Genomic DNA, 27986 nt, shown 5'->3' on the forward strand with positions numbered 1-27986 from the left:
TTTTTTGTATTTTTCATAAATTAAATAAAATAAACATGCACAAACAAATGCAAACAATTAACAGAAAATGCCACGAAAATCCACAAAATTGCAAGTAATGAAAAGAAATTATTTTGTTTTGAATTTATGGGAATAATTCATATAGGGCAAAAATCACGTGCTCACACAACTAGAATAGATAAGCATAGAAAATCCGCCCCTCGGGCACAGTTACACAACTAAACAGGTAAATGAACAGATAAACACATAAAGGTTCGCCCCTCGGGCTATAACCACTACTAGAAAATGGGTCTATGGCAACGCAGAGAAAACCGTTGCAACAGATACCTAAACCGTTACCATAGGTCTATTACGGTTTATAGACTGTTCCACTGGATCACGTGCCAGTAGAACAAGGGCAACGGTTCCTGTAACGGTTAGTTTAACCGTTGCTATAGTCATATCTATGGCAACGGTTATTTATCTCCCTGAGGCAACGGATGTTTTTGCTCTATTGTAACGGTTTAAAACCGTTGCCACAGTTTTAAAGCAACAGCTAATTAAAGATATTGCTACGATTTTGTAATGCTATTATAACGGTTTTTCTCTATTGCTACGGTTTCTTATAGCCGAGCAATAGCTATTGCATCGGTTTGAATAACCTAGTGCAACGGTTTACATATCCTATTAGAACTATTTGCATGACCTATTGCAACAGCTTACATTGTCTTCTAAAACATATTGATGGCCTATTGTAACGGTTTTGGTGGCCTACTGCAACGGCTTAATTGAAACAATGATATACACCTGTTTATATATAAATATTTACACATGCAATAAATTATAATACACTAAAATTTATATAATTCACAAATTGAAACTATTCATGATCACTCACAATCCAAATAAATTGTCCTTGTCCAACAAGCTAGTAATAACCATAATAAAAATATTCTAATCTAAGTGATAAGTATTACAATTCCAGAGCTAGCATAAGTTTCAAAATGTTCAATAGCAAAAGATTCCTAGATCATCTAAAGTCTCAGCAATAATTCAGAAAATCTTCTTAAGTAAGGACGAGCTCTTCATCACTTTCATCTTCCTTTTCATCATTTCTCCATCTACAAAAGAGGATAAATAAAGTCCTTATTACCTCCAAGCGGTAGTGGACAATTTAAGCAAATATGAGGAAACATAAGTAATAATGAAAAGCTTAAAGAGCATCCAAACAAGAATCGTATTTATGCTCGGATAAATCATAATGTGATAAAAAGAACGTGTGGTTGCAACATAAACATCATGTTACTATATCATTTCATTATAATTTTTTTGCGACTAACAAGCATCGTTATCAAGAATACCAATTACAAGCAGCATGCACAACTCACTAGGAATTCAATTGAAGATCAAATAAGACTTTGATTTATTAAAGGAAAGAGCCATCTAAACACAGATATGGCGCAGTTGCTTAGTTGCTACTGGTTTTGCAAGTACTTCTTTCCACAAAGCAAGTTGTAAGCAGATTTTAATGAGCACATTGATTTTGTACCGTGTGTCACCCACCAAGATATTTCCTTTTTATCTTGAATATATCTATTGCATCTGTCTGCAGTATAACATAGATCCACACACAATACTCATGATTTTTTTTCTTTTTTGATAGTACACACTCATGATAAAATTAATGGAAAAAGTTTTTCATGCCAGCATAATACAAGTAAATAGCAAAGAATTGAGTCACTATAACCTCCCTCAATGTGCTCAACCAGCTCAATGGAGTTCACAGTTGTTAACACAACAAAAAACTCTTAAACTGAGGTAGAAGTCTAATATTGACAGCAAATTAATGCATACAATTTCCAAATTATCACATAAAATCGGGCTACTTGGGCGCTCTCCTAGCTATGTGAGTATATGCTTCTTTCACATCAATCACAATTTCCAAGTTTTTGATTTACTTTAAGTAAAAAATTGATTTCTCTCATATCAGATTGAAACTATATTTCATGATATTTTAACAAGAAGAATCTAAAACAAAAGCCATGTATCCAACTCAATTAAGCATCTCACTCAAAACATGGTTACGAATTAACCAAAACATAGATATTATGTCAAGCAGAAGATTATAATATTTAGAATATCACATGAAGACACAAACAATATAGCAACAAAAAACCGGCAAGGCAATGGAAAAAGAATATGCATAATAGTAATAGAGAGAGAGAGAGAGAGAAGAAGCAGCAGAATGAGGAGAAGAAGAAGAAACAGAAGAGAAAATGTAATATTTTGAGTAAGTACTAACCTTGATTGTTACAACCAGTACATAGACAATTTATTAGTTGAATAGCATCTTGTTGGACAGAGGAAGCTTCTCGAGGTAAACGAGCATATAAGCTGGTATTTATTAGTTGAATAGCATCCTCTTTCTTTTGCCTGGTTACACAAAAGCTGATATAAAAAACTTTTCATGTAATGCTAACAAGTTCATATTTATTAAAAAAAAAAGATTAAATATAAAACCTCACGTATTAGAGAAAAACTTGTTTTTGCCAACAATGTGTGGATACCTCAACTTTTTTCGATTCTAAATATCGATTTTGGATGTTTTCTGCAAATAAAATGAGTCAATAGATTTGGCAGCATTTATAAAAATACTAGTGGAGGGTTCATACAGGGCCCAATAATGTTTTAGTAACTACACTTTAGGAAAGTAAAAGCTGCATCAGGAAGGACTAGCACAGAAGCAATTATAGACATCCCAAATTTTTTCTTTTTTAGTAGTTACAAGCATGGTTAGCACTACTAATTGTTACCATTATACAGGTGTTTCATCTCGCAACATTAACAAAATTAATTGCTGATAAAAGAAGGTGAAGGAGGAAAAAGAGCATTATACAAAGGAAAAGAGAATATATATATCAGGTCGTAGCAACTACACAACTTCACCTAGCTGATTGAAAATAACCCCCATGAAACATGAGCTATATACTTTCTTATTTTTCCTTTCGTCTTTTCCAAATGACACTTGCTCGGTAAATTGGAACCAAAAACAAAGGCAAAGAAGATGAATACGAAAGTTGAAAAGTATATATTGATTCCTCAGTTTCAACTATTACATGCTTTATCAATTCATCAGGCAATGAACTAGTATGCTTTACTGAGTATAAGCTGATTCTTTCTTTCTTTTCTAAGGAACACATATAATAATATTTAAGGAACACATATCTCCACCGTAAGAATCTATAAAATTTTATTTGATATTCAAATTATAAAGTATTTGAAGATTATGTTATAGCAAAGTTGGACAAGCGAGAACATGCTAACGTTGAACAGAAAAAGAGCAAAAACCATAGAAAAGGAAGCAAGGCAGTGGAGTTTAATTCTTGCTGGAACTAAAGTGACTATCCATTCTTTTTGGCACCATAGTTAGAAGATTAAATTGAGAATTAACTGAAATAGACTCATAAGGTCCTAACCTTGAAACAGTTTGATCTCTCACAAAAAATACATAATCGGAACATATACGAAATTAGATAATTGAATATATATATATATATATATATATATATATATATATATATATATATATATATATATATATATATATATATATATATATATATATGGAAGCTACATGCACGATTTCTCCCTAGAATAAAAGAAAGGTCACAGCACCATAAAAATTGTGTATTTGCATTCAAGATCAGTATACTGTGGCAAAATAGTACCAAAAAATCAAATACCAAAATACCTTATTGTAGGTTATTTTTTCAATTAATAAGCGCCAAATTTAAAATAACAACTAAATCTCAATCTCAAGCTAGTTAGGAAGTGCAAAATTCTAAATAGAAGTTAAGATATGCTTGTATGCAAATTAGAACTACTGTTCTTAGTGTGTCTGGAATGATATTCCCATTTGAGAAAGCTTTTTATCTTTGTATTGGGCCCCACTTACTTAACAAGGCCTTATTTGACTATGAATAAAAAATTGTAAGTTCTTCCTTATTGCTATAAATATTTATGTGCTCACTACTATCCACAAACTTCTTTTTAAGGAATTAAACATCACCCTTCTCTCAAAAAGTAGTTTAACTTTTCTAATTAAGAATCATTAGAATTAAATATCTCAAAAAGTCAAAGCGATTGTTACGTTTTTCTTATAAAACTATAACTACTTAGGAAGTGCATAAGAGAAGAGAGCTCTATACAATTTTGTATCTTCAATTTCTACACAGGGAAGCCACAGACAAAAGAATCTAGTATGGTAAAACATACTATGCCCACAAGATACACACATAAAATCACAACATTTCCAATTATGATGAGGATCACTCAAATACTCTCAAAAATAAATATCAATAATCTTCATTCAAACACACAACTAGCGAATGTTGTTATCCAAAATTTATTTTAAAAAAAAATTAAAAAGCTTACATCGATGGTTTCTCCCACAGCAACCAGCGGCAATTTCAGCGAGGAATTGGATCTGCCAGTTAGGGTTCAACTATTGAAAAATTTAGAAATTGGTAATAGAAGAGCAAGAAAAATAAAAAAATAAAAAACTCATGAGATTCAAGAAAAAACCTAGTATTAGGTTCTGTGAGAAATTGAAGATGCCCGCTATGTTAGTCGAGATTAGTCAAGAAAAAACCTTAGAATTTTTGGACGATTTGAAGAGATGATCGGAGGTGGCTGTTTGTGGTGTTAATAGTGGTGGCTGACGGACTACGGTGACAAAGACGATGGAAGAGACGGAAACAAACTGGCAGCTTTCTCTTTGCCTTTTGAGATCGAAAAGTTTAGGACAGATTTTGGCCTTTTGGATATGTATGTTTGCCGAGAGTATGGCGGGTTTTGATTTTGTTATTTTGCCTAAAACATTTGGGGGTAGGGGTGGTAGGAGGGAACTAATAACCGTTCCCATTGAACTTATTTCCAAGATTCGTTTGCAATAGATATATCTATTGCAACGATTTACATAAACGTTGCAAAATAAAACTCCAATAGGAACGGTTTCCACCCAAATGCAACGGTTTTATAGCCAAAGTGTGCCAGTAGTATCAATGTCTTTTTGCCACGGTTATAACCGTTGCAATAACCCGTCTATCGTAACGGTTTCTAAACCATTGCAAAAATATCCGTTGCCATAGGCCTATTTTCTAGTAGTGAACTCAACAACTCCGCCCTCGGGCAATATCTCAGATCAATACCAGCCCCTCGAGCAATCACACAAAACAATACCAGCCTCTCGAGTAATCAGATAAAACAATACTAGCCCCTCGGGCTATATCTCACATCACAATGGGTACCCGCGCTCACCGAGAGTGTGCAGACTCCTGGAGGGGCCCCTTACGGCCCAAGCGCAATATCAAGCCACCTCGTGGCGTAAAATCTCAGGCCCTCGGCCTCATAATCAAAATCAGTGTATCACCGCTGCGGCGTGCAACCCGACCCAAAAGATATCCTCACAACACAGGCCCTCGGCCTTACTCAGTCAAAATCACATAAGCCTCTCGGGCAACAGTAAAACAGTGTTTCTCAGCCCAAAACATCATTTAAATATCATTTGAGTATTAAAACTGAGTGAACATGGCTGAGTTTTGAAAACAGTGGACAATAACATGACTGAGTTCAAGTATGAAGTTAAAACAGTGAGGAAATATCAACAAAAATCCCCAAAGGATTCAAATAATTGACACGAAGCCCAAATATGGCATTCAGCCCAAATAATAAGGATAGCAAATAGATTTCAGTCAGACACACGAAAAAATCATCAATCGGGACGTACCAAGTCACAATCCCCAATAGTGCACGACCCTGCGCTCATCATCAAGCGTGTGCCTCACCTCAATATAGCACTACGATGTGCAATCCGGGGTTTCAAACCCTCAGAACATCATTTACAATCATTACTCACCTCGAACCGGTCAAATCTCTAGCTCGCGACGCCTTTGCCCCTCGAATCAGCCTCCACTCGCGTCGAATCTATCCACAATCAGAACGAGGACGTCAAAATAGGCTAAGGGGACGAAGCCCAAGCGAAAATAATCAACAATTAGCACAACTCCCGAAATTACCAAAACTCGACCCCCGGGCCCACGTCTCGGAATCCGATAAAATTAACATCAATGGAATCCTCATCCTCTCACGAGTTCATACATATCAAATTGACCAAAATCCGACCTCATATGGTCACTCAAATCCTAAAAATTCACTCTCCAAATTTCAAGTCCTAAATTCCCAACTCTTCCTCTAATTTCCCACAAATTTTCATGATTAAACAATGATATAATCACCATAAACACTAGGTATAAAGCCCAAGTAGCTTACCTCTGTCGATACACTTGATCCCCTCTTGAAATCACAGCTTGGAGCTCCAAAATCACACAAGAATGGTGAACAAAAGACTGAAAATCGCGAAGGGGTATTTTATACATTCTGCCCAGCATTTCCGCACTTGCGATCCCATAAGCGCATCTGCGCTTCTGCTTCTGCGGGAAAAACATCCGCTTTTGCGAATTTCACTTATGGCACCAGGCCCCGCATCTGCTGTCAATTCACTGCACCTGCGGTACCGCATTTGCGGTCAAATTGCCTCTTCTGCGGCTTTCACTTAAAATCCACAAATCGCATCTGCGACCATGTAGCCGCACCTGCGCCATCGCAGGTGCAGTCAGCCAACCGCATCTGCGGCTCCTGCACTTCTCTTCCTTGACCGCTTCTGCGACTAAAACTCCGCTTATGCGGCGCCTCACCTGCGGTCCCCAATCCGCAGGTGCAAAAATACCAGAAGCAGCAAATTTAGCAGCTGCAACAAAATCCAAACTTCTCCGTTAACCATCCGAAATCACCCCGAGGCCCCCGGGACCTCAACCAAAAGCACACATATTCTAATACCTTATTCAAACTTGTTCCAATCATCAAAACACCTCAAACAACATCAAATCACCCAAAACACATCGGATTCAAGCCAAACTTTCTAAAATCTTCCGAGTTTCACTTTTGATCAGAAACCCAACCAAACCACGTTCGAATAATCTGAAATTTTTGCGCACACATCCCAAATGACACAACGAAGCTGCTGCCACTCTCTGAATTCTATTCCGACCCTTATATCAAAATCTCGCCTACAAAGTGGAAATCGCCAAAATCTCAATTTCGCCAATTCAAGCCTAAACCTTCCACGAACTTCCAAAATGCATTCTGATCACGCTCCTAAGTCCCAAATCACCTAACAGAGCTAAACAAATCATAAAAATTCCGATCCGAGATCATATACAAGCAAGTCAAATATTGGTCAAACCTATCGAATTTCAAGCTTCAAATTGGGAACTGTTCTTCCAAATTCATTCCGATTATCCTGAAAACCAAAATCAACGATTTACATGAGACGTAATATGTCACACGGGGCAATTCATGCCCGGAAACTGACGAACAAAGTGTAAAAGCTCAAAACGATCGTTCGGGTCGTTACAAAATAAAATTTTAAGTTTTCCCCCTTGGCAAAGGGACGTTGTCCCATATTGGAAGAGAAAGAGGTTTTTTATGGGTATATAAGAAATTGCTCTTCTTCTAGCTCTTAAAGAGTTGAGAAGAAGGCAAGCCTCGCGTCGTCGTCGTCGCCGCTCGCTCGGCTCGGCTTCGGCTTCGGATTCGGATTCGGATTCGGTTTTGGTCAAATGATCGATTGATTGATCAATTTTTTGGACCGAATTTATTTGCCAATAGTAAAATATTAATAGAAATGTTATTAAATATTTGTTTTAATAACAGAATATTAATATTAAAAAAATATTAATATTAAATCCAATCCGTTTTTCAGTTGTGTAACTGAAAATTAAACTGCCCTCTTCAATTTTCCCTCTTTATTTTTCCTCTTTATTGTTGAGTAAATAGCCATTTATGTTATGGCATTTATGATATGGCCGTTTTGCATAAACATCCATTCTGAAGAGTTGCACCTCTTCAGATTTCAGCCCAACTTTGGCTATAAATACAAGACTATTCTGCTCAGAATTTCCATACGATTTTCTAAGTTTTTCCTCCTTCTTCTGCATACTTTTAACATCAAACAAAGCAACAGTAAGTGTGATTTGCTACCGAACTTTGTGTTCGCTGAAACACTGGGGTTTGAAGTACCACTACACCAGTGTGTGATTCGTTCTATCCTGGGAGGAAATAATCCACAACCTTGGGTACTAGGAGGGGATTAAATTCCTTAAGGAAACACTGTGAATTCAGTGGGCTCGGATTAAAATTCTGTTTCTATTTTTCATTTCTGTTTATGTTCATTTATATTTTCCAGAATTATTTTACAAATACAGTTTACTAACAAGAACACCGGTAGCCACAGATTCAGTTTATCAACGAAATGAACAATCTGCATGCATGTAATTACAATAGTTAAAACAGACTTAATTAAAATAAGAAAAGAAAACCGCAAAAAATTTATCTTACGAAGTTGTCTTCCCGCGTTAGTTCAAAAGGTAGAAGTTAGTTTTTCTGAAGCAGTACGGGATTAAGGGTGTGTATGGTATTAATGGAAATCCTTATCCAAAAATGTTTCCCAGAAATTGCCTTAATTATTCCCTGGAAAATATTTTTCGGAGTTTGTTTGAAAGTGCAAAAATAATTTCAGGTAAAGCATGCATCTATTAAAGATTGTTAATAATATAAGCAAATTAATCAGGTTGTATTTTGATGAAATATTTGAGTATTAGAGATTGATAGTAATATATCTAGTTGTTGGGTAAAATAATGATATAAAAGGAAAATAACTTCGAAGAAGCAGGACAACATTTTTCTCCATAAATTAGTGGAAAGTATTCATGGAAAATACAAATTTTAGCAATCAAACAACAAAAATTGACTTATTTTCTGAAAAAAATTGTCATAAGAATACTTACCGTTGCACGCAAAACACACACTCTAGAGTCTAGAGCAATCATCAATTAGGGTATATATTAAACTAAGTAAAATTTACCAGAAACAAAAATTTGTCCAGGAGAGCCATTGCTATCCACGGCCTCGTGGAAATCTTTGTGGATAAATCTACGGAGAGGGGAGAGCAAGAGATTCTTGAGGGAATCCATAACCGAAGATATATATATGTTTCCTAGTTTAATTTATACGAGAAATATCACTTGTAATATGGTGTTCTATGCTTAATTTGGCATATATATTTAGGCAAAATCCTCTATACATATAGAGATAAGAAACAGAGGCAGAAGGCAAGATATATCCTTTAATTTGGAAAAAATAATAGCATGCTGGATGGCTTTGACATTTCTAACGTAGCCAAATGAAGCAGTTCCACTTGAAATTTGATGTTCGTTACACGCAGCAGAAGACAATAACAATCCTAGGCTGATCTTTTCGTGTTTAAATTTATTTACATGTCAAAGATCGGATCTAAGACGTACCTGGTGAAAAGAGTTTCGTTTTCAAATTTCTTCGATAGTGCGAAGACTCTATGCGTATCCACATCGAGACCGATCCTTTGCTATCAACTCTTTGAACAATGAAACACGCGAACAAATTGATTGAAAAACTTGTGCTGCAATTTTTCTCAAAAATCTCAACTCAAATTAGAAGAACAAGAAACACCTTTCTTGTAATTGTATTTTTTCTCTTGGCTTGTGTTGTCTCTCACTTTCACAAAGTGTTTTTTTTTCCTCAAGAATTGATAATGACAAATTTTCTCCATCACCCTTTATATAGCATCATCCATAAACCCTTTTCCTATTTGGTTGAGGTAATGATTTACTTAGGATGAAAGTTTATTCCAAAATAAACTTCATGGAATTTTTTTTTATGGAAAATTAGAAAATGACGTTACTAATGTAAACGTGACTGCCGAGTCCTTCACGTGATTCCTCCAACTCAAAGTAGGATTCTCTTATTTATGAACTTTTCATATTAATATAATATTTTCCTATTGAAAATATTAATCCCATTCCAATTGGGATGAAACTGGCGACAAGTCCCTTTGTGGAATTTACACGTTAGTTTATCCATTTCAAATTTGGATTCTAACATATAAACCTTTTATATTAATATTATATATATACTCTTATATAAATAAATATTAATTATATATATATATATATATATATATATATATATATATATATATATATATATATATATATTTCAACCAAGAGATATAATTCAATTTTCTATTCCAAATAGAAAAGTTCAATTTGTTCACAATATTAATTATATCCTCTGTGCTAGCAAAGAATATAATAATATTTCATTTGGACTAATAACTAAATCTATTTGACTAATTAAATTCCTTAATTTAATTATCAAACAATAAGTTAATTAATCCTTTAGCAAAGATCAGAGTGTGGGACCCCATAGGTTCAATACTAAATCGGTAGTAAATTAATCACATCAATATACTAATCAAGGGTGGCGTCTAGCAACACTCCTTAACGACAGGATAACATGAAGTATACAATTTACTCTCAAGAACTAGTAGAAGAATAATGTAGTAATTCCTTCTGTCCTTATAGCTCTAGATCACCCTAGGATATGGTTCACCTGTCAAATCCTAATAGGCGACCAACTATGTGTTCATGTCAAATATAATCTACCATTGAATGACCTAAGAAACTCATTTCTTCTTTCATTCAATTGCCCTGGCCAAGGTGTCACGACCCGGATTTTCCACCCTTGGGAGTCATGATGGAGCCTACTTGTGAAAGCTAGGCAAGCCAACCAATTGAACTATTTACCTTGTTTCCATTTTTAATCCGTTAACAATTAAGAACCACAATTAAATAACAACAAAATTTAATAAGCGGAAAACTGAATTGCAAAGTTTTAATAAAAGTGCTAATACCAATCCATAACAAATCTACCCAAGACGGGTGTCACAACTTCACAGACTGTCTAGGAGTACTACAAATAAAGGTCTGAAAGAAATAATACAGTACTGTCTCTGGAAATACATGAAAGAAACAGTAATAATAGATGGAAGGAGACGCCAAGGCCTGCGGACGCCTGCAGGACTAACTCGGGTCGCCTGATGATCAAGAGGCATCAATCTCACTGCGGTCCGTAAGCTAATGTACCAGGATCTGCACAAAAGAGTGCAGAGTGTAGTATCAGCACAACTGACCCTATGTGCTGGTAAGTGCCTAGCCTAACCTCGGCGAAGTAGTGACGAGGCTAGGTCCAGACTACCAAATAAACCTGTGCAGTTAAATCATGTATATATCTAACAAGTAGCAATAAAGGAAAACTAGCAGTTTAAGATGGGAAGGGGACATGCTGTGGGGGTATCATTTACCAACAGTAACTCAGGAGAAAAGCATAAAGAACAATTTAAAATTCGCAGCAGATGGAATAAGGAAACAGTAACAATTCAATATCCACTTTTATCCTTTATTGTTGTGGCACGCAACCCGATCCAAATCATAAAACACTGTTGCGGCGTGCAACCCGATCAACATCACATTTCACTGTTGCGGCGTGCAACCCGATCTATATAATATTATTGCGGCGTGCAACCCGATTCGTATAATATTGTTGCAGCGTGCAACCCGATCCATATAATATTGTTGCAGCGTGTAACCCGATCCATATAATATTGTTGCGCCGTGCAACCCGATCCATATACAATTCAGCACCAATCACAAAGAATCCCGATAAGGGAGCAATAAGAAAACAATAATATCCCGACAAGGAATCGACAGTAAGGAGTAAATACGTCCCGGCAAGGGAATCATCTATAATCAAACTTGTTCCAACATTTGACTTCACAAAAGAGACCTCAAGTAGAACCCATACTCAACCATAAGCGATTTCCACGAGAATAATCATAATTCTTGCCCAACACAAAGAATCAACAACTTAGGCATTCGTAGTACTTATTAAGAACACAACGATTTCAATTTAAGACTCACGAGCATGCTTGACACCAACATATAGATACTCGTCACCATGCCTATACATCGTACTCATCAATTAACACATAGCAAATAGGACTCGACTCCTAATCCCTCAAGCTAAGGGTAGACCAAACACTTACCTCGATGCCACAAGCACAATTCAAGCCTCAACTATCGCTTTACCTCTTGATTCCACCACCAACTCGCTCGTATCTTGCCATAAGTTACTTAATTATATCAATAAATGCTAAACGAAAAAATTCTAATGCATGGAAATAAGTTTTCTAAAGTTTTTCCCAAAAAGTCAAAAATCGACCCCGGGCTCGCTTGGTCCAAACCCGAAATTTGGACCAAAACCCGATTACCCATTCACCCCCGAGCCCGGATACGTAATTGGTTTTGGAATCCGACCTCAATTTGAGGTCTAAATCCCCAAATTTCAATATTCTTAGGTTTTATCCAAAATTCCCAATTCCACCATGAAAACCCTAGATTCTAGGATGAAATCTTGTAAAAAGAAGTTAAGGAGTAAAGAAAATGAGTTAGAAATCACTTACTAATGTTTTGGAGAAGAAAGAGTATTTGGAAAATCGCCTCTTACGTTTTTAGGGTTTTGAAAAATAAAAAATAACTGAAAGTCCCGTTTAAATATACCCCTGTCAGACCCTCTCCGCGGACCGCACAAAAAGGATTGCGGTCGCGGAGCTCACCGCAGAGACTGCAGTGACATGCTTTAGTATTTTGGCTATAACTTTCTCTAGAGACGTCCAAATTGTGATTTCTCTAGCTTTCTCAAAACTAGACACGAAGGGCTACAACTTTCGTTTTTAAATCATCTCAAAATTCCTTGTAGATCAAAAGATATAGACTTCCGAAGTCAGACCAGTGAACCTGCGGATTCTTCCTCACCGCGGACCGCACAAAATCGAGTGCGGCCGCAAAGCCCCCACCGCGGACAGCACACAAATCCTTTGCGGCCGCAAAGGCCCCTCCGCGGCAGCACAAAATCATTGCGGACTGCACTGGCGGGTTCAGAGATCTACAAATTCTCTGAACCTGCAACAGCTATGTTTTAAGCCTAAAACATCCGTAACCTACCCGAAACTCACCCGAGCCTTCGGGACTTCAAACCAAATGCGCATACTAACTCAAAAACATCATATGGACCTACTCGTGCGATCACATCATCAAAATAACATGTAAAACCATGAATTACACCTCAAAACTCATCATTTTTATCAAGAACTCTTAAAGTTCATAACTCTTCAACCGGAAGTCCAACTCACGTCAAATAAACCCGTTTTCACCAAATTTCACAGTTATCATTTAAATACTATAACATGTTTGTACCGGGCTCCGGAACCAAAATACGATCCCGATACCCATAGTTTCAAACATTAATTCTTTTCTTCATTTCTTAGATAATTCAGCAAAACAATTTCTTTCAAAAATTGATTTCTAAGGCTTGGGACCTCGGAATTCATTTCCGGGCATACGCCCAAGTTCCATATTTTACTGCGGACCTCCCGGGATCATCGGAACACGGATCCGGGTCCGTTTGCTAAAAATGTTGACCAAAGTCAACCATAATTAAATTTTTACTCTAGAAATTTCTATTCCTCATATTTTCACATAGAAGGCTTTCCGGATATAAGTCCGGACCACGCACGCAATTTGAGATGAGGTAAAAAGGAGGTTTTTAGGCCTCGAAACACTGAATTTGTTTCTAAAACAAGTGATGACCTTTTGGGTCATCACATCCTCCACCTCTAAAACAACCGTTCGTCCTCGAATGGACATAAGAAGGAAGTACCTGAGTCGGGAAAAAGATGGGGATAACGGCTCCGCATATCGGACTCGGACTCCCAGGTCGATGCCTCAGCAGGCTGACCTCTCCACTAAACACGAACAGAAGGGAAAATCTTCGATCTCAACTGACGAACCTACCGGTCTAAAATAGCTACCAGCTCCTCCTCATATGACAAGTCCTTGTCCAACTGGACAGTGCTGAAGTCTAACACGTGGGATGGATCGCCATGATACTTCCGAAGCATGGACACATGAAACACTGGATGCACGGCTGATAAACTCGGCGGCAACGCAAGTTTGTAAGCCACCTCTCCCACTCGATCAAGAATCTCAAATGGGTCAATGAACCTAGGGCTAAGCTTGCCCTTCTTTCCAAATCTCATTACGCCCTTCATAGGCGACACCCGAAGCAACACCCGCTCACCGACCATGAATGCCAAATCGCAAACCTTACGGTTGGCATAACTCTTCTGCCTGGACTGAGCTGTACGAAGCCTATCCTGAATGATCCCGACCTTGTCCAAGGCATCCTGCACCAGATCCGTACCCAACAACCGAGGCTCTCTCGGCTCAAACCACCCAACCGGTGACCGACACCGCCTACCATACAAAGCCTCAAAAGGAGCCATCTGGATACTCGACTGGTAGCTGTTGTTGTAGGCAAACTCCGCTAAAGGCAAAAACTGATCCCACGAGCCTCCAAAGTCAATAACACAAGCTCGGAGCATATCCTCCAAAATCTGAAATGTACGCTCTGACTGCCCATCCGTCCGAGGACGAAATGTTGTGCTCAACTCGACCCGTGTGCCCAACTCACGCTGAACTGCCCTCCAAAAATGCGAGGTAAACTGCGTACCTCGATCAGAAATGTTAGACACGGGCACACCCTGAAGACGAACAATCTCCCGAATATAGATCTCAGCCAACCTGTCAGAAGAATAGGAGACTGCCACAGGGATGAAATGCGCTGACTTGGTCAGCCTATCAACAATAACACATACTGCGTTGAACTTCTTCTGAGTCTGTGGGAGTCCAACAACAAAGTCCATAGTGATACACTTCCACATCCACTCAGGAATCTCAATCTTCTGGAACAAACCATCAGGTCTCCGATGCTCGTACTTTACCTGCTGACAATTCAAACATCGAGCTACATAGTCAATAATGTCCTTCTTCATCCTCCTCCACCAATAATACTGCTGCAGATCCTGATACATCTTAGCGGCGCCTGGATGAAGAGAGTACCGGAAACTATGGGCCTCCTCTAGAATCAACTCTCGAAGTCCATCCACATTAGGCACACAAACTCGACCTTGCAGCCTCAAAACCTCATCATCTCCTAATGTAACCTGCTTGGCACCTCTGTGCTGCACCGTGTCTCTAAGGACACACAAATGAGGATCATCATACTGCCGATCTCGGATACGCTCCAATAGAGAAGAACGAGCAACTGTGCAAGCTAATACACGACTGGGCTTAGAAATATCCAACCTCACGAATTGATTGGCCAAAGCCTGAACATCCAAGGAAAGCGGTCTCTCACCGACCAGAATATACGCAAGACTACCCATATTGGCTGACTTCCTACTCAAGCATCGGCCACCGCATTGGCCTTCCCGGATGATATAAGATGGTGATATCATAGTCTTTTAACAGCTCCAACCACCTTCTCTGCCTCAAATTTAGCTCTTTCTGCTTGAATAAGTATTGCAAACTCTTGTGATCCGTGAACACCTCACATGCCACGCCATACAGATAATGCCTCCAAATCTTCAACGCGTGAACAATGGCTGCTAACTCCAAATCATGGACTAGGTAGTTCTTCTCATGAATCTTCAACTGACGCGAAGCATAAGCAATGACCTTGCCATCCTGCATCAACACTGCACCATGTCCAATACGATATGCATCACAATAAACTGTATATGGCCCTAAACCTGTGGGCAAAACTAACACTAGCGCCGTAGTCAAGGCTGTCTTGAGCTTCTGGAAGCTCGCCTCACACTCGTCCGACCACCTAAACTGAGCACTCTTCTGGTTTAACCTGGTCGTCAGGGCTGCAATAGATGAAAATCCCTCCATAAACCGACGATAATAGCCTGCCAAACCCAAAAAACTTAGGATCTCTATAGTTGATGTGGGTCGAGACCAGTCCTTGACTGCCTCTATCTTCTTTGGATCCACCTGAATACTGTCTGCTAAAACCACATGACCCAAGAAAGCAATTGAACTCAACCAGAATTCACACTTTGAAAACTTAGCATACAACTGACTATTTTTCAGTGTCTGAAGAACCACTCTCAGATGCCGCTCAAATAACATCTTGGATGCCGACAATATACTTCACATTGAATACAACCTTGTTCCGGACTTCCACAACACTACCCGTGATAAAGAGACATGCGGAAACTCATAGCCGCTCATGAAGTCAACAAGTCACGAAGCTCTCCCGCCCGCCAAGGGCCATTACCCAAATCATAGCAGAAACACCCTCTCACTACCAAACACTCCCCACCCCCAATGCCATAGCACTAAACTCAGGTCTAAGAACCTCATCTCAGCCAATACAAGAAATCCATCTAACAACTCATCACGGAACCACACAGATTCTTACACTACACAATTCGTACACCAAATCGACAATAACTCAATTATGCAGCACAAATAAAGGAAAACAAAGTAGAAGAGTTATCTAACAAGTACAACATGTGTGACAACAAAAGTATAGGTTTTTCATCAAATCGTCCCACAGAGGGAAGACACAACACCAAATAAACACAAGGAAAGGGTATCCCACATAGCATCCGCTGCGGCGTGCAGCCCGCTCCCAAATACTCATCAAGCCAAAATGCTCGAGCTCACTGAACATGTGAATACTGATATCAAGTACAACAGAGTGCATAAATAAAATTGTGAGAAAAATAATTGAAAGTGCTAGAACATGAAAGAAACAAGCACAACTAAGGTGCAATGAACAAATCAACATCACGAGGGTTATCTTGCCCGCATCACCATAAGGCCTGAAAAGAATTACAACATGCATGGGGAATAATCATACAACCTCACCGCCTAACACAGCATAAAAGAGTAGCACATACATAGGCTAGGGGCACAAATAATATCCATTCTGCCCGGTAACATAACCATAATGACAATCTCACGGGAGCGCTCAAACTTGATCGGATACAAGATACATATTTTCATTGAGCTTTCAAATAGACCCAATCCAAATCCTGATTATTTCAAAATAGGTAAATATCCTTTCCAAAAATCCTCAGCGACCTATCAATCATGCATGCTATTAGTTACCTCATCCTCAACGTTTCTTCACAATCCGCCAGTAGGAAATGGTCCACATATGAGGGCATCTAGCCCAAAACCTCAAAACCAAAACTTTCATACTCAAACTCCACTACGCAAATCAAATGGCTGATATAACACTTACACCCTATCATTCCGCTGAAGCACTTCATATAGAGTTTCTGGTCGCGTAACAAAACGTGAACCTCGAAGGCCTCAAACCCAGTAATCACTACGCTACCAGCCACACACCCGCAAACCAAACCTCAAGGTCCTCTCTGAAATGCACACTCTTCACGTATGATAGCCAACAATGTCAACACCCCATTAATTTCTGATGCCTATTCAGGAGAAAGCCACAATGTACCACATATTCCTTACGCCCATAGTAGACACCCGACTCAAGCCGTAGTCAAACCATCGAGAACCCTCTGAGATCCGCCCGCACGCAAATAAGCCATCAGGACTGCACCTCCCCAACTCAACCGAGTCACACAAACATCCCAATCCAAGAGTGCTCCCACAAATACCAGTAGAGAATTCCTATTTAAAGGACCAATCGCTACATCGCTATGCTGACCCAACACCACAGAGCTGACCCATTTCTTCAGATAGTCGATATGCAATAATTCTAATTAAAGTCCTAACATCGTCCCGTGCAAGATCTCAGACCTTAGTCATATACAAATTTTTGGGAAACCTACCAACACCACACATACATATGCCTCAGGCTGAAACTGACGCAAGTCTGACTATGCAATTTGAATGTCGCTGTTGGACTCCTCCACTTGGCGCGAAGCCATATAAAACAACGTCTGATGATCCACAGAGCTAACCTTCACAACTCGTACGACACAAATCACAAGGTACTCCAATACCGCCAACTATCCTCCATCAACACCCACCACGCTTCCACTGCGCCTCCATATAAACAACTGAATAGTCTCTCAATACCTCTGTATCTCCAGTCTAGACAACACGTTGAGAAAATGTCTGAGCATCCCTGACTCCCTCGTAGCCCGTCTATAGCATCACGAACCACCGGCGCATAGCGGACGCCGAGAGCGTAATATTACACACGAGTGGATGTAAAGGAACATCAGTTATATGCTTTGGGCTGAATCAATATCGCACGATAAGGAATGAAAAGATGTGAAAATTTTCCTAACTCTGCAGCCTCTGGGGATAAATACAGACGTCTCCGTACCGATCCCTCAGACTCTACTAAGCTTTTCTGTGAATTGTGAGACCTATGTAACCTAGAGCTCTGATACCAACTTGTCACGACCCGGATTTTCCACCCTCGGGAGTAGTGATGACGCCTACTCGTGAAAGCTAGGCAGGCCAACCAATTGAACTATTTACCTTGTTTCCATTTTTAATACGTTAACAATTAAGAACCACAATTAAATAATAACAGCTAAATTGCAAAGTTTTAATAAAACTGCTAATACCAATCCATAACAAATCTACCCAAGACTGGTGTTACAGCTTCACAGACTGTCTAGGAGTACTACAAATAAAGGTTTGAAAGAAATATACAGTACTGTCTATGGAAATACATGAAAAAAACAGTAATAATAGATGGAACTAGACGCCAAGGCCTGCGGACGCCTGCAGGACTACCTCGGGTCGCCTGATGATCAAGAGACAGCAATCTCACTGCGGTCCGTAAGCTAAAGTACCGGGATCTGCACAAAAGAGTGCAGAGTGTAGTATCAGCATAACCGACCCCATGTGCTGGTAAGTGCCTAGCCTAACCTCGGCGAAGTAGTGACGAGGCTAGGATCAAACTACCAAATAAACCTGTGCAGTTAAATCATGTATATATATAGCAAGTAGCAATAAAGGAAAACTAGCAGTTTAAGATGGGATGGGACATGCTGTGGGGGTATCATTTACCAACAGTAACTCAAGAGAAAAGCATAAAGAACAATTTAAAATTCGCAGCAGAAGGAATAAGGAAACAGTAACAATTCAATATCCACTTTTATCCTTTATTGTTGCGGTACGCAACCTGATCCAAATCATAAAACACTATTGTGGCGTGAAACCCGGTCCACATCACATTTCACTATTGCGGCGTGCAACCCGATCCATATAATATTGTTGCAGCGTGCAACCCGATCCATATAATATTGTTGTGGCGTGCAACCCGATCCATATAATATTATTGCGGCGTGCAACCCGATCTATATAATATTGTTGCGGCGTGCAACCCGATCCATATAATATTGTTGCGGCGTGCAACCCGATCCCAATATACAATTCAACACCAATCACAAAGAATCCCGACAAGGGAGCAATATGGAAACAACAATATCTCGGCAAGGGAACCGACAGTAAGAAGTAAATACGTCCCGGCAAGGAAATCAGCTATAACCAAACTTGTCCCAACATTTATCTTCACAAAAGAGACCTCAACTAGAACCAATACTCAACCATAAGTAATTTCCACGAGAATAATCATAATTCTTGCCCAACACAAAGAATCAACAATTTAGGCATTCGTAGTACTTATTAAGAACACAACGATTTCAATTTAAGACTCACGGGCATGCTTGACACCAACGTATAGATACTCGTCACCATGCCTATACGTTGTACTCATCAAATAACACATCGCAAATAGGACACGACTCCTAATCCCTCAAGCTAAGGTTAGACCAAACACTTATCTCGATGCCACGAACACAATTCAAGCCTCAACTATCGCTTTACCTCTTGATTCCACCACCAACTCGCTCGTATCTAGCCACAAGTTACTTAATTATATCAATAAATGCTAAATGAAACTGTTCTAATGCAAGGAAATAAGTTTTCTAAAGTTTTTCCCAAAAAGTCAAAAATCGACCCCGAGCCCGCTTGGTCCAAACCCGAAATTCGGACCAAAACCCGATTACCCATTCACCCCAAGTCCGGATATGTAATTGGTTTTGGAATTCGACCTCAATTTGAGGTCTAAATCCCCAAATTTCAATATTCTTAGGTTTTACCTAAAATTCCCAATTCTACCATGAAAACCCTAGATTCTAGGATGAAATCTTATAAAAAGAAGTTAAGGAGTAAAGAAAATGAGTTAGAAAATACTTGCTAATGTTTTGGAGAAGAAAGAGTGTTTGGAAAACCGCCTCTTAAGTTTTTAGGGTTTTGAAAAATAAAATAAAAACTGAAAGTCCCGTTTAAATATATCCCTTTCAGACCCTCTCCACGGACCGCAAAAAAAGGATTGCGGCCGCGGAGCTCACTGCGGAGACTGCAGTGACATGCTTTGGTATTTCGTCCATAACTTCCTCTACAGAAGTCCAAATTGTGATTTCTTTATTTTTCTCGAAACTACACACGAAGGGCTACAAATTTCGTTTTTGAATCATCTCTAAGTTCCTTGTATATCAAAAGATATAGGCTTCCGAAGTCAGACCAGTGAACCTGCGGATTCTTCCTCACCGCGGACCGCACAAAATCGAGTGCGGCCGCAAAGCCCTCACCGCGGACCGCACAAAAATCCTTTGCGACCGCAAAGGCCCCTCCGCGGAAGCACAAAATCATTGCGGACCGCACTGGCGGGTTCAGAGATCTGTAACTTCTCTGAACCTGCAACAGCTATGTTTTAAGCCTAAAACATCCCGGAACCTACCCAAAACTCATCCGAGCCCTCGGGACTTCAAATCAAATGTGCATACTAACTCAAAAACATCATATGGACCTACCCGTGCGATCACATCATCAAAATAACATGTAAAACCATGAATTAAACCTCAAAACTCATCATTTTCATCAAGAACAATAACAGTTCATAACTCTTCAACCAGAAGTCCAACTCACGTCAAATAAACTCCGTTTTTCACCAAATTTCACAGTTATCATTTAAATACTATAACATATTTGTACCGGGATCCGGAACCGAAATACGGGCCCGATACCCATGGTTTCAAACATTAATTCTTTTCTTCATTTCTTTGATAATTCAGCAAAATAATTTCTTTCAAAAATTAATTTCTAAGGCTTGGGACCTCGAAATTCATTTCCGGGCATACGCCCAAGTCCCATTTTTTGGTGTGATCTTGGTTCTTTTGCTTGAGCAATGGCTCCAGTATTGTCACACAATGATGGAACCACACCTTCTATTGAAGGAACCACACCAAGTTCAGTTAAGAACTTTTTCATCCATACAGCTACCTTAGCAGCTTCACTAGCTGCTATATATTCTGCTTCAGTCACTGAATCAGCTACTGTAGCTTGTTTGGAACTTTTCCAACTCACCGCACCACCATTTAAGGTGAATACATAACCAGAAATAGATTTGCTATTATCTCTATTTGAAAAGAAACTTGCATCAGTATAACCTTCAAGTTTCAACTCAGAATCTCCATAGATGAGGAATTGGTCTTTAGTCCTTCTTAAGTACTTAAGAATGGACTTCACCACCTTCCAATGTTCCTCACCAGGATTTGCCTGATATCGGCTAGTCACTCCTAGTGCATAAGACACATCAGGACGTGTACATGTCATGGTATACATGATAGCTCCCACTGCACTAGCGTATGAGATCCTACTCATGCGTTCTCTCTCTTCAGTTGTTTAGGAAAATCCTCCCTACTGAGAGTAATTCTGCGGCCTATCAGTAGATAGCCTCTTTTAGAATTATCCATATTATACCTCTTTAAGATGGTATCAGTGTACGAAGACTGGAAAGTCCTAGCAGCTTCCTAGATCTATCTCTATAGATCTTTATTCCTAATATATAAGCTGCTTCTCCCAAGTCTTTCATCGAGAACTATTCAGAAAACCAAATCTTGGTACTTTGCAATGCCGGTATGTCATTCCCTATGAGCAATATATCATCAACATACAACACTAAGAATATAATTGTGCTCCCACTAACCTTTTTGTACACACAAGGTTCTTCTTCGCATCTAACAAAATTGAACTTTTCAATTGTCTTGTTAAAGCAAATATTCCAACTTCGAGAAGCTTGCTTTAGTCCATAAATGGATCTTTGTAACTTGCAAATTTTATTATGATCAGACGAAGATGTGAAACATTCAGGTTGTGTCATGTACACATCCTCTTCTAGCTCACCATTAAGGAAAGCTGTTTTCACATCCATTTGCCATATTTCATAATCATAGTATGCTGCTATAGTAAGCAAAATCTAAATTGATTTGAGTATTGCCATGGAAGAGAACGTCTCATCGTAGTCGACTCCTTCTTTCTGACGATATCCCTTGGCAACAAGACGGGCTTTGTAGGTCTCCACCTTTCCGTCTGCTCCAATATTTTTCTTAAAAACCCATTTACAACCTATAGGTTTTACATCCTTTGAAGGTTCAACTAAAGTGGGTACTTTATTTTCCTTCATGGATTCCATTTCGGATTCCATGGCCTTTTGCCACTTCTCTTAATCAGAACTTTGTATAGCCTCTTCATAAGTCTTAGGGTCATCATCATTATGATCAAACTCATTTGATACATCATCTTGTACTATTAAATTTAATCTAGTTGGTACATGACGTTCTCGTGTAGACCTTCTAAGAGGTACTTGTACAACCGGTTCACCTTGTGCTGGATTTGGTTGTTGTTCAATTTGGTTTGGAACTGGTTCATTAACCTGTTCTTGAACTTCATTTAGTTCTTGAACTTCAACCGTTGAAGATGGCAACTTCCTTGGCAACTTCAAAACATCCAATAAAGGTTCTTCAACTTGGGTCTCATGATCTTTACATTGTGTTGATTCATTAGTTTCTTGAACTTCATCAAGTTCTATTTCTCCATTATAATTTCCTTCTAAAAGAAATTTCCTTTCCAAAAAGGTTGCTCCTCTGGCCACAAACACTTTATGGCCAGAAGGGTGATAGAAACAATATCCCATTGTTTCCTTGGGATACCCAATGAACCTACACTTATTAGATCTTGAGTCAAGTTTATCAGACTATAGTCTCTTAACATAAGCTGGACAACCCCAAACTTTAATATGTTTGAGGTTAGGCTTACATCCTTTCCATATCTCATATGGTGTTGTAGAGACTGACTTAGTAGGAACTTTATTAAGTATGTTGCTGCTTCCAAAGCATATCCCCATAAATTTATTGGAAGATCAGTGAATCGCATCATAGATCTCACCATATCTAATAAGGTTCGATTTTTCCTTTCAGTCACACCATTGTGTTGTGGTGTTCCTGGAGGTGTCCACTGTGAGAGAATCCCATTCTCTTTGAGATACCTCGTAAAATATTCACTAAGATATTCTCCACCTCTATCAGACCTTAGTATTTTGATACTTTTACCAGTATGTTTCTCAACTTCACTACGGAACCTTTTGAACATTTCAAAATATTCAGATTTATGTTTCATAAGATACACAAATCCATATCTTGACATATCATCAATGAAGGTTGTCACGACCCAAAATCCACTAAGGGTCGTGATGGAGCCGGACACTGCTGTCAGGCAAGCCAACCAAAATACTTAACTAAATTCTCATTTAAATAAGTGTGAAAACTCTGATTTTCCTTCAATTTTACTAGTAAAAGATACTCATTTCAAATTATGTATGAAATTCAAGGAATCAATCAAAATACCCCATAATCATCCCAGAACCCGGTGTCACAAGTGCATGAGCATTTACTAGGAATGAATTAAAATACAGTAACTGTCCAGGGTACAAGGTGGACAGAAATTAAATAAAGTAATCTGAAAGAGACTCTACTGGCTGCGGGTCGCCTCGGGAATGTAGCTCACCTAGTCTCCGTATCATCCATGCTGCTACGCCCACTAGGCCACTAGAGATACATGTGCCTGTGTAACAAAAATGCACAACAAGTGTAGCATGGGTACGAAAACAACGTGTACTCAGTAAGTATCCTGTCTAATCTCGAAGAAGTAGAGACGAGAGGTCGACTTCGACACTTACTAGTGGTCCAATAATAATACGCCAATAATATAATAAATCAAAGATTTTACAAACATGGTTGCAACTCAGTAGAATAAAGCAAATAAACAATTCTTTCTTTCATAGAAAATTTCCAGATTCCTTTTCATCATTTATACATTTATCTCAGGCCAGGGAGAACGAATATGAACATTTATAAATCTCAAGGCAAACATTACAAGCATGCGCAAATCATGCCGAGGTCGTACGGCCCGATCCAATAATATTTAAATTGTGCACTGCCAGAGGGTCGAATGGCGCGAACCATAGATGCATCTATTACCCCGCTCGCGAATCATACATGCGACACGGTCAAATATAAATAAACAATCACCCTGCTCGTGAAACATATATGCGACGCAAGTACACATAGAAACACACATTTTAACAGTCAATCAAGGCTTCATCAGGGAAACAATTATTCAAGGAGGTGTAAATTTCTCTTTTACAAGTCAAGAAAATGAAGTTTAACTCTTTTAGAAAGTCATTTGCCACTTCGATATGATTTAAGCAATTTAAACTAACAATAAGGTTACAAGTATGACAAGTAAAGCATGCTTTTGGGTCCTAGACTACCCGGACATAAGCATAATAGTTGCTACGCACGGACTCTCGTCACCTCGTGCGTACGTAGCCCCCGCAAATAGCAGCACATATCTAATTAATTCACCTATGGGGACAATTTCCTCTTACAAGGTTAGAAAGGAGACTCACCTCGCTCCGAAGTTCCATAACCGTTATTCCATGCCCTTCCGAAAACTCAAATCGATGCACATTGCTCCAAAACTAGACAATAATTATGTAAACTCATTAATATATGATCAATTACTCATTACAATCCAATTTATAACAATTCCTAACGCCGATCGAAAAGTTGACAAAATTTCCCTTGGGCCCACGTGCCCGGATTTCAAAATTTTTCGAAGATAAAGTCTACCCATAACCTCACGAACTCAAATATATAATTTACTCCCAATTTCGTGCCCAAATCGTGGTCAAAATCCAAGAATACCAAATTTCTAGATTTTTCTTCAAAACCCCAATTTTCACTAATTTTCCATGTCCATGTTAAAATCTAGATATAATCCAAGTAATTAACTTGCAATAGGTGGGAATCACTTGCCATGACATGGATGATGAAAATGGAGCTCCAAAATCGCTCTTAGGTCGGCTCCCATGGAGGAAATGAGATGAAATGAGCCAAACTCATTTCTTTACACTAATACACTGCCCAGACGACTCTTCTTCACGTTCGCGAGACCCCGTCGCGTCTGCGAAGAAGAAAATTCCCCAAAACCATTTTTGAAACTCTTCTCAGATAGCCTCTAGTATAATGGCCATAAAATTTTGTACAAAACTACAAATGACAAATGGTTTAATGTTTTGAAAACTAGACACCAAGATCTACAACTTTCCTGTTTTGGTCATCTCCCAATTCCTTATATACTTTGAGATATAAGCTCCCAAAGTCAGCCCTATCTTTCCGGACAGCCTGTAGTGTACCAGCCATAACTTTTTGTACACATATCCAAATGCTAAATAATTTACCTTTCTGAAAGCTAGACACAAAGGTATACAACTTTCTTTTTTGGATCATCTCCAAATTCTTTATAGATTGCGAGATATGAGCCTCCAAAGTCAGACCTGTGCAACAGAGATTTCGTTCTTCGCGAACGCGAGTATCCTTTCGCGAACGTGAAGAAGAAAGTCCCTGATGCCAAATCCTTCTTCGCGAACGCGAGAGGATCCTCCCGAACGCGAAGAACAACACTAGATACAAGCATCAGCTATTGCAAAACAACCCAAAATGATCCGAAACTACCCCGAAACACACCCGAGGCCCCCGGGACCCCATCCAATCACACCAACCAGTCCCATAACATAACACAGACCTTCTTGAGGCCTCAAATCACATCAAACAATGCTAAAACCATGAATCTCACTCCAATTCAAGGTTAATGAACTTTAGAATTTCAAAATTCTACATTTGATGCCGAAACCTATCAAATCACGTCCGATTGACCTCAAATTTTGCACACAAGTCATATTTGACATTACGGACCTACTCCAACTTCTAGAATCGGAATCCGACCCCGATATCAAAAAGTCCACTTTCGGTCAAACTCCCCAAAAACCCTCAAATTTCTATCCTTAGCCAAATGACTCAAAAATGACCCACGGACCTCCGAATTCACTTTCGATCGCGCTCCCAATACTAGATTCACCATACAGATCTATTCCCAGATTTGGAATCCCAAACGGACATCGATAACACTGATATGCACTTCAACCCAAACTTATGAAATTCTTTCAAAAATGCCAACTTCAACAATAGGTGCCGAAACGTTCCCGGGTCATCCAAAACCCGATTCGGGCATACGCCCAGGTCCGAAATCATCATACGAACCTGTTGGAACCTTCGAATCCCGATTCTGAGGACGTTTACTCAAAAATCCAATCTTAGTCGATTCTTCCAACTTAAAGCTTTCAAAAAGGGAATTCTCTTTCCAAATGAACTCCGAACTTCCCGAAATTCAATTCCGACGATGCGTACAAGTCATAATACCTGAAGTGAAGCTACGCAGGGCCTCAAATCGCTGCACGACGCGCTAGAGCTCAAAACGACCGGTCGGGTCGTTACATTCTCTCCCACTTAAACATACATTCGTCCTCGAACATGCTGAGAACTGCACTGAAGTAGTCTGAAATCGCTGCTTAATACCTCGTGCACCTACCCGTGTTACCACAACTCAGTTGGGCATATTAGCTCGATCAAATCTAAAGATAACCTCTTTCATTTAGGCAAATAAGCCTTAGAGCCTAGTTTCAACATCCGATATTCTCTGCCAGGCCTGCTTTCAACATATGAACACCGTATCAATCACCACATGCTGTACCAGAACATGACTGCACACCCTTGCTCAATTCACACCGTGCATCACATCATTCACAAGACCATAATAACACTCTCTGATCATAATAGCCGACATTTCCCGAGTCTGATGCTCACAATGCACCCCATGACATATATAAGTCCTATTCCAACTCTCGCAATGCCGCCACGACGGAAGAGATGTGTAGAAATTCATAACTAACTGTTGAGTCAACAATCATTGAGTCTATACTCCTGACAAAGGTGATGAAGTAAGAATATCCACCTCTAGCTTGAATTTTCATGGGCCCACAAACATCTGTATGAATTAGTCCCAATAATTCAGAAGCTCTTTCTCTACTCCCAATAAATAGAGATTTGGTCATTTTTCCTTTGAGACAAGATTCACAAGTTGGATATGATTCAAAATCATACTTGTCAAGGTACCCTTCCTTGTATAACTTGTTAATTCTTTTCTCTCCAATTTGACCAAGCCTACAATGCCAAAGGTATGTATGATTTACTTGATCATCTCTTTTCCTCTTAAGACTTGAAACATGCATAATCGAATTAGCATTCACATTAGGTAAGACATAAACATCATGTTGGAGATGGCCATTCACATATAAATTATCACCATAATAAATAGAGAAAATACCATTTTCTATGTTAATGCAAAATCCACGCTTATCCAACATATAAGCTGAAATTATGTTCGAAACAAATTTAGGAACATAATAACAATCATCCAACATAAGTACTTTGCTCGTAGGTATTATTAAAGAAATTGATCCTATAGCTACGGCCGCAACTTTTGCACCATTTCCAACTTGTAGATTAACTTCTCCTTTCTTTAGCCTCCTACTTATCTTGAACCCTTGCAACATCTTATAGATGTCATAACCACTGCCAGTATCTAATACCCACAGTGAAGAATTAGTAGTAGCTAAAGAAACCTTAAAAACATTTTTCATTAATGTCTCACTTTGTTTCTTGTCCTTTAGAGTTGCAAAATACTCCTTGCAGTTTCCCTTCCAATGCCCTTTCTTCTTATAGTGAAAACATTCAGCATTATATACTGACTGCAAGATCAAATCTTTAGAAAGCTCTTTACCAAGCTTGTACCCCAACTTCTCATGTTCTTCTGTAAGAACAGTCATATGATTGACAAGGGGTCCAACTGGAGAGTTTTCAA

At 39.0% G+C, this 27986-nt stretch overlaps 1 long non-coding RNA gene across 3 annotated transcripts; it reads right to left on the reverse strand.

The window, feature by feature from the left end:
* Positions 1-818: 818 nt before the first annotated feature.
* On the reverse strand, positions 819-4896 carry LOC109219959. Of its 3 annotated transcripts, none has more exons than XR_002067017.1 (5): positions 4564-4896; positions 4414-4465; positions 2505-2587; positions 2282-2412; positions 819-1100 (listed from the first exon to the last, which is right to left on the reverse strand). It is a non-coding gene; the product is annotated as an uncharacterized LOC109219959 (long non-coding RNA). The 3 variants fall into 3 exon arrangements; XR_002067018.1 differs by having other exon boundaries at positions 2500-2587; XR_002067019.1 differs by having other exon boundaries at positions 4414-4483.
* Between the last annotated feature and the right edge of the window lie 23090 nt (positions 4897-27986).

This window comes from Nicotiana attenuata, unplaced genomic scaffold, assembly GCF_001879085.1.
Source record: "Nicotiana attenuata strain UT unplaced genomic scaffold, NIATTr2, whole genome shotgun sequence".
Classification (NCBI taxonomy): Eukaryota; Viridiplantae; Streptophyta; class Magnoliopsida; order Solanales; family Solanaceae; genus Nicotiana; species Nicotiana attenuata.